Below are 14,250 nucleotides of genomic sequence, written 5' to 3' on the forward strand. Positions count from 1 at the left end.
GTACGCTAGCCACACGCTGAGAGTTCGCAGCAAGATCGTCAGGCATACCGGGGAGGCAGATCGCAGGACGCCATCACCTGAAGTTCATCCCGCACGCTCCAACGCTCCACCCCGTGAGGGTCTCACGTCATCACACCACCGTCCAGTTTTTTTTAATCTTCTTTTTCCAACTATTGTTATGAAGACTTTGGCTCAAAGCGGCTCCATAAGAGTCACAGGCACCCTTGATTTTCTGTTGTACACTTCCTAATCTCTTTCCCCCAAGAAATCTATGTGACAGCTATTGGAAAGTATCTACACCTGGGTCGTTATTTTCACCTCTTTCGGTATGTCTTGTCTCCAAAGTGCGGAATAAGACTCTCGCGTTCCGTCCAGACCTCGTTGCTTAATTGGTAAGGTGTCTGACTTTGGATTGGAAGATTGCGGATTTGAGTTGTCTTGAGGTTGCTGGTGATTTAGATCCCCAGGTTACTGTTCTTTTGAGTCTAGAGATTGTACATTGCTGTCTTATGTTATGAAATCAATGTCTTCTGCAATGTACTCTTTCAACGCTTAAATTCAGTCTTGGATCTCAAAAAATTGTTGAATTAAATGAAGCTCAAAAGAAAGATGACTGTCAGAAGGGGGATTTGATCCCACGCCTCCACATGGAGACTAGAAGACCCTCGCAGAGAGAAGATAGCATTCTTGAGACTGGAGCCTTAGACCACTCAGCCATCTTGACAAGCTACTGCTGTTAAGAAAGTAGATATTTTTTTACATGGTTTCAAGGCAAGGGACTAGCTCTTAGGGGACCTTTTGCCACTGCATTGGTTTAAAGTGGCTTCATTAGAGTCACAGGGTAAGCAGACTTGAGATCCTGCATGTGAAGGCTAAGATTTCACATGTGTTTTTTGATGTGCCATATGACCACCAAACTTATCGCCCTCTGGGCATGCAGGGTTCTTCTACGTATTGTGCGTTGCCAACACCTTTAATGAAATCAAAGTTGATTGCGATGTACTGTTTCAAACACTTAAAAGCAAACTTTAATTCTTTCTCCAACTATTGTTATGAAGACTTTGGCTCCAAGTGGCTCCATAAGAGTCACAGGGCACCCTTGATTTTCTGTTGGAAATTTCCTAATCTTTTTGCCCAAAGAAATCTATGTGATCATCCTTTGTATAATGTGCCACAGGGCCCACTACTGAAACACATTTCACACTAGAGTAAAATCTGTAAATTCTATTACAGACATTTTTCAGAGACAATTTGTGGATATTGCAACCTAAAACTAAACAAGTACATCAAATGCAGTCAACCACTGGAAAAAAAACACCACTCTAGTGGGACTCGAACCCACAACCTTTGAATATTGGCATTATTTTCGCATCAAAACTTTAATCTTACAAACGGAGCGCTAAACTGCTTTCCATACTTGTGTTAGATAGTTCTATTGTTTCAGATTACCATAATTTCTCACAGACAAATTGTGGATATTTGGAAATACAATTTAATGCTTCAATTAAAATCTGTCAGATTAAGATCTGTCAATAGTATTACAGAAATTTTTCAGAGACAATTTGTGGATATTGCAACTTACAACTAAACAAGAACATCAAATGCAGTCAACCACTGGAAAAATAACAACACTGGTGGGACTTGAACCCACAACCTTTGAATGCCTTGCCAAGTGCTAGAAGTCCAATGCGCTATCCATTGCGCCACAGAGCCTCGATATGTAGACGGCAAACGTCATGAAACCACCTATCTGACTCACGCATAATCCTTCGTACATAGATGTTTCAAATGCATTATTCGTTTCTGTGTCCTATGTTTGTCTGCGTGTTCTTAATTAACATCAGTCAGAGGAAGGACAGTGGTCATAAAAAGCATATTGTGGCATGTGAAGTAAAGGAAATATAGTTATGTTGCTCTATGAGAAACGTATCCACACATTTTTTCGCAAACGTTACATGCAGACCGCGTGGCCTAATGGATAAGGCGTCTGACTTCGGATCAGGAGTTTGAGGGTTCGAGTCCCTTCGTGGTCGGAGTTGATGGAGGTTTGGTTTCGTTGTTCTTTAGAGTTCTTCCATATCAATGAATGTCAGGCAAGTGGAAACTAAGATTTCAACAGTTTCTTTCCATGTTACGTGTCACCCAAGATCTTTAGTCCCTCTTGGTATGAAAGGCAGACATGTCAAAACTAAGATTTCAAGTGTTTTTTTTCAATGTGCCATATGATCACCGAATGTAACTCCATCTTGGCCTACACGGTACCTCTACGGATAGTGCGTTGTTGTGAGATTTGATTCAATCAAAGTTGTCTGCAATTTACTCTTTCAAAAACTTTGAGCAAACATTAATTCTTTTTCCAACTATTGTTATGAAGACTTTGGCTCAAAGCGGCTCCATAAGAGTCACAGGCACCCTTGATTTTCTGTTGTACACTTCCTAATCTATTTCCCCCAAGAAATCTATGTGACAGCTATTGGAAAGTATCTACACCTGGGTCGTTATTTTCAACTCTTTCGGTATGTCTTTTCTCCAAAGTGCGGAATAAGACTATCGCTTTCTGTCTGGACCTCGTGGCTTAATGGGTAAGGTGTCTGACTTTGGATTGGAAGATTGCGGATTTGAGTTGTCTTGAGGTTGCTGGTGGTTTAGATCCCCAGGTTACTGTTCTTTCGAGTCTAGAGATTGTACATTGCTGTCTTATGTTATGAAATCAATGTCTTCTGCAATGTACTCTTTCAACGCTTAAATTCAATCTTGGATTCTTTCTCAAAAAATTGTTGAATTAAACGAAGCTCAAAGCACAAAAAGAGATGACTGTCAGAAGTGGGATTTGAACCCACGCCTCCACATGGAGACCAGAAGACCCTCACAGAGAGAAGATAGCATTACTTGAGTCTGGCGCCTTAGACCACTCGGCCATCCTGACAAGCTACTGTGGCAACGAAAGAAGATATTTTTTTTACATGGTTTCAAGGCAAGGGACTAGCTCTTAGGGGACCTTTTGCCACTGCATTGGTTTAAAGTGGCTTCATTAGAGTCACAGGGTAAGCAGACTTGAGATCCTGCATGTGAAGGCTAAGATTTCACATGTGTTTTTTGATGTGCCATATGACCACCAAACTTATCGCCCTCTGGGCATGCAGGGTTCTTCTACGTATTGTGCGTTGCCAACACCTTTAATGAAATCAAAGTTGATTGCGATGTACTGTTTCAAACACTTAAAGGCAAACTTTAATTCTTTCTCCAACTATTGTTATGAAGACTTTGGCTCCAAGTGGCTCCATAAGAGTCACAGGGCACCCTTGATTTTCTGTTGTACATTTCCTAATCTTTTTGCCCAAAGAAATCTATGTGATCATCTTTTGTATAATGTGCCACAGGGCCCACTACTGAAACACATTTCACACTAGAGTAAAATCTGTCAATTGTATTACAGACATTTTTCAGAGACAATTTGTGGATATTGCAACCTAAAACTAAACAAGCACATCAAATGCAGTCAACCACTGGAAAAAAAACACCACTCTAGTGGGACTCGAACCCACAACCTATGAATATTGGCATTATTTTCGCATCAAAACTTTAATCTTACAAACGGAGCGCTAGAAGTCCAATGCGCTATCCATTGCGCCTCGATATGTAGACGGAAAACGTCATGAAACCACCTATCTATTGAGCCTCGATATGTAGACGGAAAACGTCATGAAACCACCTATCTGACTCACGCATAATCCTTCGTACATAGATGTTTCAAATGCATTAGTCGTTTCTGTGTCCTATGTTTGTCTGCGTGTTCTTAATTAACATCAGTCAGAGGAAGGACAGTGGTCATAAAAAGCATATTGTGGCATGTGAAGTAAAGGAAATATAGTTATGTTTCTCTATGAGAAACGTATCCACACATTTTTTCGCAAACTTTACATGCAGACCGCGTGGCCTAATGGATAAGGCATCTGACTTCGGATCAGAAGATTGAGGGTTCGAGTCCCTTTGTGGTCGGAGTTGATGGAGGTTTGGTTTTGTTGTTCTTTAGAGTTCTTCCATATCAATGAATGTCAGGCAAGTGGAAACTAAGATTTCAACAGTTTCTTTCCATGTTACGTGTCACCCAAGATTTTTAGTCCCTCTTGGTATGAAAGGCAGACATGTCAAAACTAAGATTTCAAGTGTTTTTTTTCAATGTGCCATATGATCACCGAATGTAACCCCATCTTGGCCTACACGGTACCTCTACGGATAGTGCGTTGTTGCGAGATTTGATTCAATCAAAGTTGTCTGCAATTTACTCTTTCAAAAACTTTTTTTTTTTTTTTTTTTATTAGACCACATCACATACAATATAAAGAAAAACATATATATAAGCAGAAAGTGCCGATAATAAATATAGCAGCATATGTATACATATATTCATCATTCCACTTATAAATATAGCAGCATATATGTGCAGATATTCATCATTCCACTTACAGAGAATGGAACAAGTTTTTCTACTTTGTATATATAAGTTATTGATGCGTCTAAAATTGCAATATAAAACATATACAACACAATTAGACCGGGATTAGAGCAAAACTTCCCAGTCTATACCCCACAACGAGAAAAAGAAGAAAAACAAAAAAAACCCCAAAAAAACCCAAAAAAAACCACAAGAAAAAAAGAATCACCAACAAACCATCCATACAATACATTCAAACTGTCAAGCCAAGTTGATATAATCAGTATGTTTATACGTTATGTTATAAATTTGGGAGAATGTCAGGGTGCCGAGTCAGCCACGGTCTCCAGATGTTATGGAATTTCTGTAAACACTGGTGAGATAGAAAAAAGCCACGTTCCATCAAACATTGATGGCTGATTTGATTCACCACATGATCCAAAGAAATAGATAATGATTGTAGCCATTGTCTAGCTAAAATTATCTTCATGGCTAGCAAGCATTGTACTACAAAAGCCCTTTGGTTAAATCGAAATCCGTTTAAATCAAAATGTAGTAGGGCTCTTCGCATAGTAGGTGCTATGTTTTGATTTAAAGTATCAGAAATGAGCTTAAATATATCTTGCCAAATACTTTGGATCTGTGGGCATTCCCACCAGATATGGGAGAATGATCCTAAAGAAGAACGGCATCTCCAACAGAGAGGGGACGCATTATAATTAAATTTACACTGTTTCACCGGGGTTATATACCATCTCCACATTATCTTGTAATGCAGTTCAATCATGTTGAGGCAATGCGAAATTTTATTAATTTCAAATAAACTACCAATCCATATATTTAAATCTATCAGACACTTTAAGTCTGATTGCCATGATTTTAATGCAATATGAACAAGGGGAGTTTCTATTTCTTCAAGCAGTATATACCACTTTTTTAGGCTTTTTAGAATAATTTCTGTAGAAAACATATCGCAGATCTTTTGACTCAAAATAGATGAGGACTGCACATACAAATGAGATCTAACATAGAAAGTTATCCTAAAGACATTGAAGGACTCCAGATTGCCGAATTCAAATTCCTCTGAGAGCTGAGAGAACGTTTTTGTTTTATCCTGTATCAAAATATCTATAATCCTTTTATTCCTATAGTTGGTCCAGTTTCTCAAATTTAATTGGGAGATATTATACTGGAGAGTTTCAAGCGGAGCTGTTGAAACTATTTTATTACGGAGGCCTAATCAAGGCTTAATATACTCCCAAAACTCCATAGAACTATGGAGAGTAATTGGTAGGTTATTTCTAATTGATTTAAGCTTAAAATGATGTAGCCAAAGTATGCATTCCAGATTTGAGAAGCCTGTCAACTCTTGCTCAATCACAAACCAATCTAACAACGGGAGCCTGACCGGAATCATTTGAAGAAGATATAACCATTTGGGGACTATATAGGATCTAATGACATTCATTCTACCAAGCCAAGAAATAAAAAGGCCTTTCCACTCTTTAATTTGCTTAATCAATTCATCTCGTAATTTACTAAAGTTAACTTCTATAATTTCCGAAATCTTGATTGGGATTACAACCCCCAGGTAGTCGATTTTATCGGTCGCCCAAGAGAATTCGAAGGATTCCTCAATGCTAGTTTTTGATGAAGCTGAGATATTCATCATTACAGCTTGTGTTTTTGTGATATTCAATTTATAATTCGAGAAGCTGCTAAATAAATTAATTTCGGCCATCAAATGATCAACTGAATTTAACGGATCATACAGAGATAGTAATATGTCATCCGCGTATAGACAAAGTTTATTTTCCAAATCACCAATTCTTATTCCTTTAATGCTTTTATTGAGTCTAATTCTCGAAGCTAATGGTTCTAATGTGAGAATATATAGCAAAGGTGCCAATGGGCAACCTTGTCGAGTCCCGTTATTTAATCTAAAACGTTCCGATTTAAAGCCTTGACCAACTACCATTGCGGTTGGTGTTGTATACAACGCCATAACAGCTCGAATAAAGCCTTCACCAAAGCCATAAGACCTCAATGTCTGTTCTAAGAAGGTCCAGTTAACCCGGTCAAAGGCCTTTTCCGCGTCCAAAGCCAAGAGGATTGATGGAATTTCATGAGTGGTTACATATTCTACTATGTCAATAATCTTACGGACATTATCACTAGATTGTCTTCCTTTTATAAAGCCAGACTGATCTCTACAAATTAACTGTGGGCACAATGGTTTTAAACGGGCAGCTAGTATTGAAGAGTATATTTTAGTATCCAAATTAATCAAAGAGATTGGCCTATAATCGGCACTCTTTCCCAGCTTTAGGTATAGGAAGAATAATAGCCTCCAACATGCCATTAGGAAAGGACTTATTTGCGCTGATTTCGTTGAACATACTTGTTAGGTGCGGAACTATCAATTTGGACAGTTTTTTATAAAACAGTGCTGTATATCCGTCGGGACCAGGAGCTTTACGTACTTTTAGTTTTTTTATCGCTACATTTACTTCACTCTCCAAAAAGGGAGCGTCCAATTGTTCTATCAATGTATCAGTCAACTTCGGCAATCTGGAGTCCTGCAGATATTGTCTCATCTGTACATCATCTTGGGATTGACCTACAATATTATACAGGGATGTATAAAACTTACCAAAAGATGTCCCAATATTATCAGGACTAGAAATATATTTATCCCCATCTATAAGTTTAAGAATTCGATTTTTTAAATTTCTATTTTTTAATTGGTTGGTAAGCTGTTTCTCTGCCCGGTTCCCAGCGTAGTAGAATTTTTGCTTTAACTTAATCAAATTATAATTTGCTTTACTTATTAAACGGTCCTCAATTTCTTTTTTGATTTTAATCATATTCATAATGTCTTGTTCTCCATGAGATTGACCGCACTTCCTTTTTAAATTACTCAATGAAATATATAGATCAGACAATTTTTCTTTTCCTTTTTTCCTATTATATGCATCTTTTTTAATTAAATATCCTCTCAAGACACATTTATAAGCGCACCAGATATTACCCAGACTCATATTATGCGTCAAATTCTCAAGAAAAAACTGAGTGGTCGTCTGGGAAATGTAATCAAGAGAATCCTTACAGCCTAATGATGATTCATTTATCCAAGGGCGTAAAGTCAAATGAAATTTCTTTTCTATTTCCAGACAAACTGGATCATGATCTGTCCAGGCTGCATTTCCTATACTAATGCGCTTACAATCTGAAATCACGTTCGCTGTAGTTAATATAAGATCTATACGTGAAAAAGTCTTATGTCGACCCGAAAAAAAGGTATAATCTTTGTCTGCCGGTCTCAACGTCCTCCAAATGTCATAGAGTTTATATTTACCAAGAGTAATACTGAAAGCATTAGATAAATTAACTTGATTTCTGTTAGGAGTTCTACCTCGGGGACTGGGAGTGTCCAATACTGCATCAGGAGCACAATTAAAGTCCCCCATACACAAAAAGGTTCCCTGGGTATATTTCTGAATTTTTTGTAGTGTGCCATTTAAGAAATGGTTCTGTTTATAATTAGGTGCATATATATTCAAAATAGAAAATAATCTCTCGTCTAATTTACACACTATGAAAACATATCTAGCGTGAGAATCCTTCTGCTTATAGATCAACTCAACTTTAATTTTATTTGAGATTAGGATAGCTACACCTCGCTTTTTCCTGCTAGGTAACGATGAATGTTCAAGCACCATATATCTTTTATTGTTCAGTCTGTAGATATCTGCATTTTTCAAATGTGTTTCTTGGACGCAACATATGTCTATATGATGATTATTTATATAATTGAATAGCGAATATCTGTTATGAGGCAGATTTAAACCTTGAACATTCAACAAAATAATCTTAAATAGATCTTCCATGTTTCGGATGGTTATTATAACTAACATAAACCTGATAAGGCTTGACACCCTCACAATCCATACATCCTACATCCACACACAAATAACACAATTTACAAAAATTAATGGAAGCCCAAATACTATCCAAACATCGGAGAAAAAACCCAACATTCTCCCAGGACATAGTAACTCCACCTTGTTGAGGAGCTATACGGGAACTAATCTATATTGAGGAAAGAATAATAAATAGACCAAATGGGTGAGGGGGGAAAAAAAAAACAAAAAAAACCCGAAAAAATAAAAATAAACAAAAAAAAAAAAACTAGTGTATTTGGCAGTTAATCATATTAATCTTGTCTATGCCAAAATTAATCCTAAGTGATCAATAAAGATATTTTAGGGAAATAAGATCCCGTAAAAATATAAAAGATTTAAGTTATAAGTATAATTATGTGTTAAGTGGCATATATCGTGAAATTAGAAACACCATACTCCAAATGGTAAAATGCTTTATATCTAATTACATTTTTTTTTAAAACTAAGTGTGGATTAAATTATATCATTATTGCATATGTACATACCCTTCAAATCCATTAATTCACCAATACCTGTAGTTTAATAATAGCACAAGTGAATATTCCTCCTACACTCCTTCAAAAACCATATAATATGAGATTACACCTATATAATTTTGTATAAATAACACACACTAAAAAAAAATAAAAAAATCCCCCCCCAGAAGTCGCGCATCCGCGAGATTATTATTGCAAACCATGTACTACATTTCCTTTAAGCCAACTCCTAGCTTCATCAACCGTTGATAGCTTAACTGGTTGATGCTGAGCGGACATAATAAACAATTTTACTGGGAATCCCCACGAGTATCTAATATTTTGCTCTCTCAAAATCTTGGTCACTTCTTTAAATTCAAATCTCTTTTGTCTAGTAAATAGAGAGAGATCTTGAAAGAACATTAAGTTTTGAAATTTATCTACTTTCGGAACATATTTACTTGTTGCCAATAATATTTTGTATCGTATAAAGAAAGTTGAGAAGCGAATAATTATATCTCTGGGTTTTCCTTCAGCAAGATTCTTTGGTTTTAACGTTCTGTGTACACGTTCAATCATATCGTCTCTATCAACATCACGGATGCCCATATCTAAAAACAATTCTTTCAAATACGTTCTGATAGAGTCCTGCTTAATATCCTCCGAAATGCCATGTATCCTTAAGTTCTTCCTGCGTGTGCGATCCTCGGCGTCATTTAATTTTTGTTCCAGGTTTCTTATGATGTTCTCTTTATGGTTAAGGTCATCTTTAATTGATTTTAACTCTAATTCAAGAAACTCATTCTTTTGCATAATTAGATTGAAACATTCTTGCGTTTTTTTAAATTCACTTTTCCACTCCATGTTCACTTTCATGAGTTCATCTTTAAATGAGTTCAGCTGAGATTCCATACATAATTGCAAATATTCTTTGGTAATCATTTGAGTAGATTGTGCTGCAGGACTTAAAGAGTGTCTTCCAATTTCATCAATAGTGGAATCAGATAAGCACACAGATTCCTCCATTTTCCTATGAACCTGGGGTGAAAATAGCATAGAAATCTTTTTTTCTTTTTTTTGGTCTAGATCTCTTTTCTCTCTTTTTTTTTATTTTGGATCCTCTCTTTTTGACGCCATCGTGTCCTCTTTATTATTGTAAATATCGAAATAAACAAATAAAAAGATTATGACTATATTTTTTTTCTTTTTTTTTTTCTTTTTATTTTTTACTTTTTTTTTCCTCTCCTTTTCCTTATTTTTTTTTTTTTTCTTTCTTTTTTTTTCTTCTTATAACCACAGTTCAAGTATTGAGTGATAATCAAAATTTTATAAATTCATTAGTGAAGTATGTGTCAAAATTCATTAGTGAAGTATGTGTCAAAATATGAATCAAAATATATGATCCCAAAATCAATAATTTATATATAGACCATGATCCACTAGTTGATTAGAATCACAGAGACAAATCAAATTTCACCTCCTTCCAAGCTTGATTAGATTAAGGTGTCCTATTCCAGCATAATTATAATAATTAATAATTTAAATTAGATTTCAACATGATTAGAAGACGCAAGCCGTATCACGTAGTGGAGATAAACTGGATCAGTTAATTCCATCCAAATCTGAATTCATGTGTATAGATAATGGGTTGATAACATAATTGATAGCATGATTGATAGCATGATTGGTAAAGTTGAATTCATATAAAGGGATCAATTTTCTTACTCCTGTGTAGCTTGATTAAATTATAAAGTCTGTTTTCCAACATGATTAAGTTATAAAGTCTGTTTCCAACATGATTATAGTACTTTCAATATATTAGTATAAACATACATTTTTTCCCTTTTCCTTTTCTTTTTTCAATGGAAATATCCCTAGATCTGTTACCAAATTAGAATGTCCTCCACCATCATGATTGTAATATAGACAGGTTCCAAAAAATAATTCCAATCTTGATCCAAAAATAAATAAATAAATAATATTTAACAATTATAGCCGAGTCCTTCAATATGGAGCATCAATCGGTAGCTGCCACACCTCAGGATGTTCTCCCGGGGTTGCTGCAACCGAAGAACTTCCAAGGAAGCCGGGGGAAGAAACCGTACGCTAGCCACACGCTGAGAGTTCGCAGCAAGATCGTCAGGCATACCGGGGAGGCAGATCGCAGGACGCCATCACCTGAAGTTCAATGCACAAAAAAAACAAAGCTCAATGCACAAAAAAAGACGACTGTCAGAAGTGGGATTTGAACCCACACCTCCACATGGAGACCAGAAGACCCTCACAGAGAGAATATAGCATTCTTGAGTCTGGCACCTTAGACCACTCGGCCATCCTGACAAGCTACAGCGGCTACGAAAGAAGATTTTTTTTTTTACATGGTTTCAAGGCAACCTTTTGCCATTGCATTGGTTTAAAGTGGCTTCATTAGAGTCACAGGGTAAGCAGACTTGAGATCCTGCATGTGAAGGCTAAGATTTCACATGTGTTTTTTGATGTGCCATATGACCACCAAACTTATCGCCCTCTGGCCATGCAGGGTTCTTCTACGTATTGTGCGTTGCCAACACCTTTAATGAAATCAAAGTTGATTGCGATGTACTGTTTCAAACACTTAAAAGCAAACTTTAATTTTTTCTCCAACTATTGTTATGAAGACTTTGGCTCCAAGTGGCTCCATAAGAGTCACAGGGCACCCTTGATTTTCTGTTGTACATTTCCTTATCTTTTTGCAGAAAGAAATCTATGTGATCATCCTTTGTATAATGTGCCACAGGGCCCACTACTGAAACACATTTCACACTAGAGTAAAATCTGTCAATTGTATTACAGACATTTTTCAGAGACAATTTGTGGATATTGTAACCTAAAAACTAAACAAGCACATCAAATGCAGTCAACCACTGGAAAAAAACACGACTCTAGTGGGACTTGAACCCACAACCTTTGAATATTGGCATTATTTTCGCATCAAAACTTTAATCTTACAAACGGAGCGCTAAACTGCTTTCCACACTTGTGTTAGATCGTTCTATTGTTTCAGATTACCATAATTTCTCACAGACAAATTGTGGATATTTGGAAATAAAATTTATTCTTTCAATTAAAATCGGTCAGATTAAGATCTGTCAATAGTATTACAGAAATTTTTCAGAGACAATTTGTGGATATTGCAACTTATAACTAAACAAGAACATCAAATGCAGTCAACCACTGGAAAAACCACGACTCTGGTGGGCCTCGAACCCACAACCTTTGAATGCCTTGCCAAGTGCTAGAAGTCCAATGCGCTATCCATTGTGCCACAGAGCCTCGATATGTAGACAGGAAACGTCATGAATCCACCTATCTGACTCACGCATAATCCTTCGTACATAGATGTTTCAAATGCATTAGTCGTTTCTGTGTCCTATGTTTGTCTGCGTGTTCTTAATTAACATCAGTCAGAGGAAGGACAGTGGTCATAAAAAGCATATTGTGGCATGTGAAGTAAAGGAAATATAGTTATGTTTCTCTATGAGAAACGTATCCACACATTTTTTCGCAAGCTTTACATGCGGACCGCGTGGCCTAATGGATAAGGCGTCTGAGTTCGGATCGGAAGATTGAGTGTTCGAGTCCCTTCGTGGTCGGAGTTGATGGAGGTTTGGCTCTGTTGTTCTTTAGAGTTCTTCCATATCAATGAATGTCAGGCAAGTGGAAACTAAGATTTCAACAGTTTATTTCCATGTTACGTGTCACCCAAGATCTTTAGTCCCTCTTGGTATGAAAGGCAGACATGTCAAAACTAAGATTTCAAGTGTTTTTTTCCAATGTGCCATATGATCACCGAATGTAACCCCATCTTGGCCTACACGGTACCTCTACGGATAGTGCGTTGTTGCGAGATTTGATTCAATCAAAGTTGTCTGCAATTTACTCTTTCAAAAACTTTGAGCAAACATTAATTCTTTTCCAACTATTGTTATGAAGACTTTGGCTCAAAGCGGCTCCATAAGAGTCACAGGCACCCTTGATTTTCTGTTGTACACTTCCTAATCTCTTTCCCCCAAGAAATCTATGTGACAGCTATTGGAAAGTATCTACACCTGGGTCGTTATTTTCACCTCTTTCGGTATGTCTTGTCTCCAAAGTGCGGAATAAGACTCTCGCGTTCCGTCCAGACCTCGTTGCTTAATTGGTAAGGTGTCTGACTTTGGATTGGAAGATTGCGGATTTGAGTTGTCTTGAGGTTGCTGGTGATTTAGATCCCCAGGTTACTGTTCTTTTGAGTCTAGAGATTGTACATTGCTGTCTTATGTTATGAAATCAATGTCTTCTGCAATGTACTCTTTCAACGCTTAAATTCAGTCTTGGATCTCAAAAAATTGTTGAATTAAACGAAGCTCAAAGCACAAAAAGAGATGACTGTCAGAAGTGGGATTTGAACCCACGCCTCTACACGGAGACCAGAAGATCCTCGCAGAGAGAAGATAGCATTACTTGAGTCTGGCCCCTTAGACCACTCGGCCATCCTGACAAGCTACTGCTGCTACGGAAGAAGATATTTTTTTTACATGGTTTCAAGGCAAGGGACTAGCTCTTAGGGGACCTTTTGCCACTGCATTGGTTTAAAGTGGCTTCATTAGAGTCACAGGGTAAGCAGACTTGAGATCCTGCATGTGAAGGCTAAGATTTCACATGTGTTTTTTGATGTGCCATATGACCACCAAACTTATCGCCCTCTGGGCATGCAGGGTTCTTCTACGTATTGTGCGTTGCCAACACCTTTAATGAAATCAAAGTTGATTGCGATGTACTGTTTCAAACACTTAAAGGCAAACTTTAATTCTTTCTCCAACTATTGTTATGAAGACTTTGGCTCCAAGTGGCTCCATAAGAGTCACAGGGCACCCTTGATTTTCTGTTGTACATTTCCTAATCTTTTTGCCCAAAGAAATCTATGTGATCATCTTTTGTATAATGTGCCACAGGGCCCACTACTGAAACACATTTCACACTAGAGTAAAATCTGTCAATTGTATTACAGACATTTTTCAGAGACAATTTGTGGATATTGCAACCTAAAACTAAACAAGCACATCAAATGCGGTCAACCACTGGAAAAAAAACACCACTCTAGTGGGACTCGAACCCACAACCTTTGAATATTGGCATTATTTTCGCATCAAAACTTTAATCTTACAAACGGAGCGCTAAACTGCTTTCCACACTTGTGTTAGATAGTTCTATTGTTTCAGATTACCATAATTTCTCACAGACAAATTGTGGATATTTGGAAATACAATTTAATCTTTCAATTAAAATCTGTCAGATTAAGATCTGTCAATAGTATTACAGACATTTTTCTGAGACAATTTGTGGATATTGCAACTTATAACTAAACAAGAACATC

At 37.0% G+C, this 14,250-nt stretch overlaps 7 non-coding genes across 7 annotated transcripts; 2 read left to right on the top strand and 5 right to left on the bottom strand.

The window, feature by feature from the left end:
• Window positions 1-1,626: 1,626 nt before the first annotated feature.
• Window positions 1,627-1,713, bottom strand: TRNAR-UCU (transfer RNA arginine (anticodon UCU)). Its single transcript is given in 2 exon segments — window positions 1,627-1,662; window positions 1,677-1,713. It is a non-coding gene; the product is annotated as a tRNA-Arg (tRNA).
• Window positions 1,714-1,960: 247 nt separating this feature from the next.
• TRNAR-UCG (transfer RNA arginine (anticodon UCG)) lies at window positions 1,961-2,033 on the top strand. Its single transcript has one exon. It is a non-coding gene; the product is annotated as a tRNA-Arg (tRNA).
• A 782-nt stretch (window positions 2,034-2,815) lies between these two features.
• On the bottom strand, window positions 2,816-2,926 carry TRNAL-CAA (transfer RNA leucine (anticodon CAA)). Its single transcript has 2 exons — window positions 2,889-2,926; window positions 2,816-2,861 (listed from the first exon to the last, which is right to left on the bottom strand). It is a non-coding gene; the product is annotated as a tRNA-Leu (tRNA).
• Window positions 2,927-3,926: 1,000 nt separating this feature from the next.
• Window positions 3,927-3,999, top strand: TRNAR-UCG (transfer RNA arginine (anticodon UCG)). Its single transcript has one exon. It is a non-coding gene; the product is annotated as a tRNA-Arg (tRNA).
• A 7,086-nt stretch (window positions 4,000-11,085) lies between these two features.
• On the bottom strand, window positions 11,086-11,195 carry TRNAL-CAA (transfer RNA leucine (anticodon CAA)). The gene is made up of 2 exons: window positions 11,158-11,195; window positions 11,086-11,131 (listed from the first exon to the last, which is right to left on the bottom strand). It is a non-coding gene; the product is annotated as a tRNA-Leu (tRNA).
• An 885-nt stretch (window positions 11,196-12,080) lies between these two features.
• On the bottom strand, window positions 12,081-12,167 carry TRNAR-UCU (transfer RNA arginine (anticodon UCU)). Its single transcript is given in 2 exon segments — window positions 12,081-12,116; window positions 12,131-12,167. It is a non-coding gene; the product is annotated as a tRNA-Arg (tRNA).
• Window positions 12,168-13,263: 1,096 nt separating this feature from the next.
• TRNAL-CAA (transfer RNA leucine (anticodon CAA)) lies at window positions 13,264-13,374 on the bottom strand. The gene is made up of 2 exons: window positions 13,337-13,374; window positions 13,264-13,309 (listed from the first exon to the last, which is right to left on the bottom strand). It is a non-coding gene; the product is annotated as a tRNA-Leu (tRNA).
• Between the last annotated feature and the right edge of the window lie 876 nt (window positions 13,375-14,250).

This window comes from Sceloporus occidentalis, unplaced genomic scaffold, assembly GCF_023333645.1.
Source record: "Sceloporus occidentalis isolate IW3139 unplaced genomic scaffold, rSceOcc1.0.p SCAF_102, whole genome shotgun sequence".
Taxonomy (NCBI): Eukaryota; Metazoa; Chordata; class Lepidosauria; order Squamata; family Phrynosomatidae; genus Sceloporus; species Sceloporus occidentalis.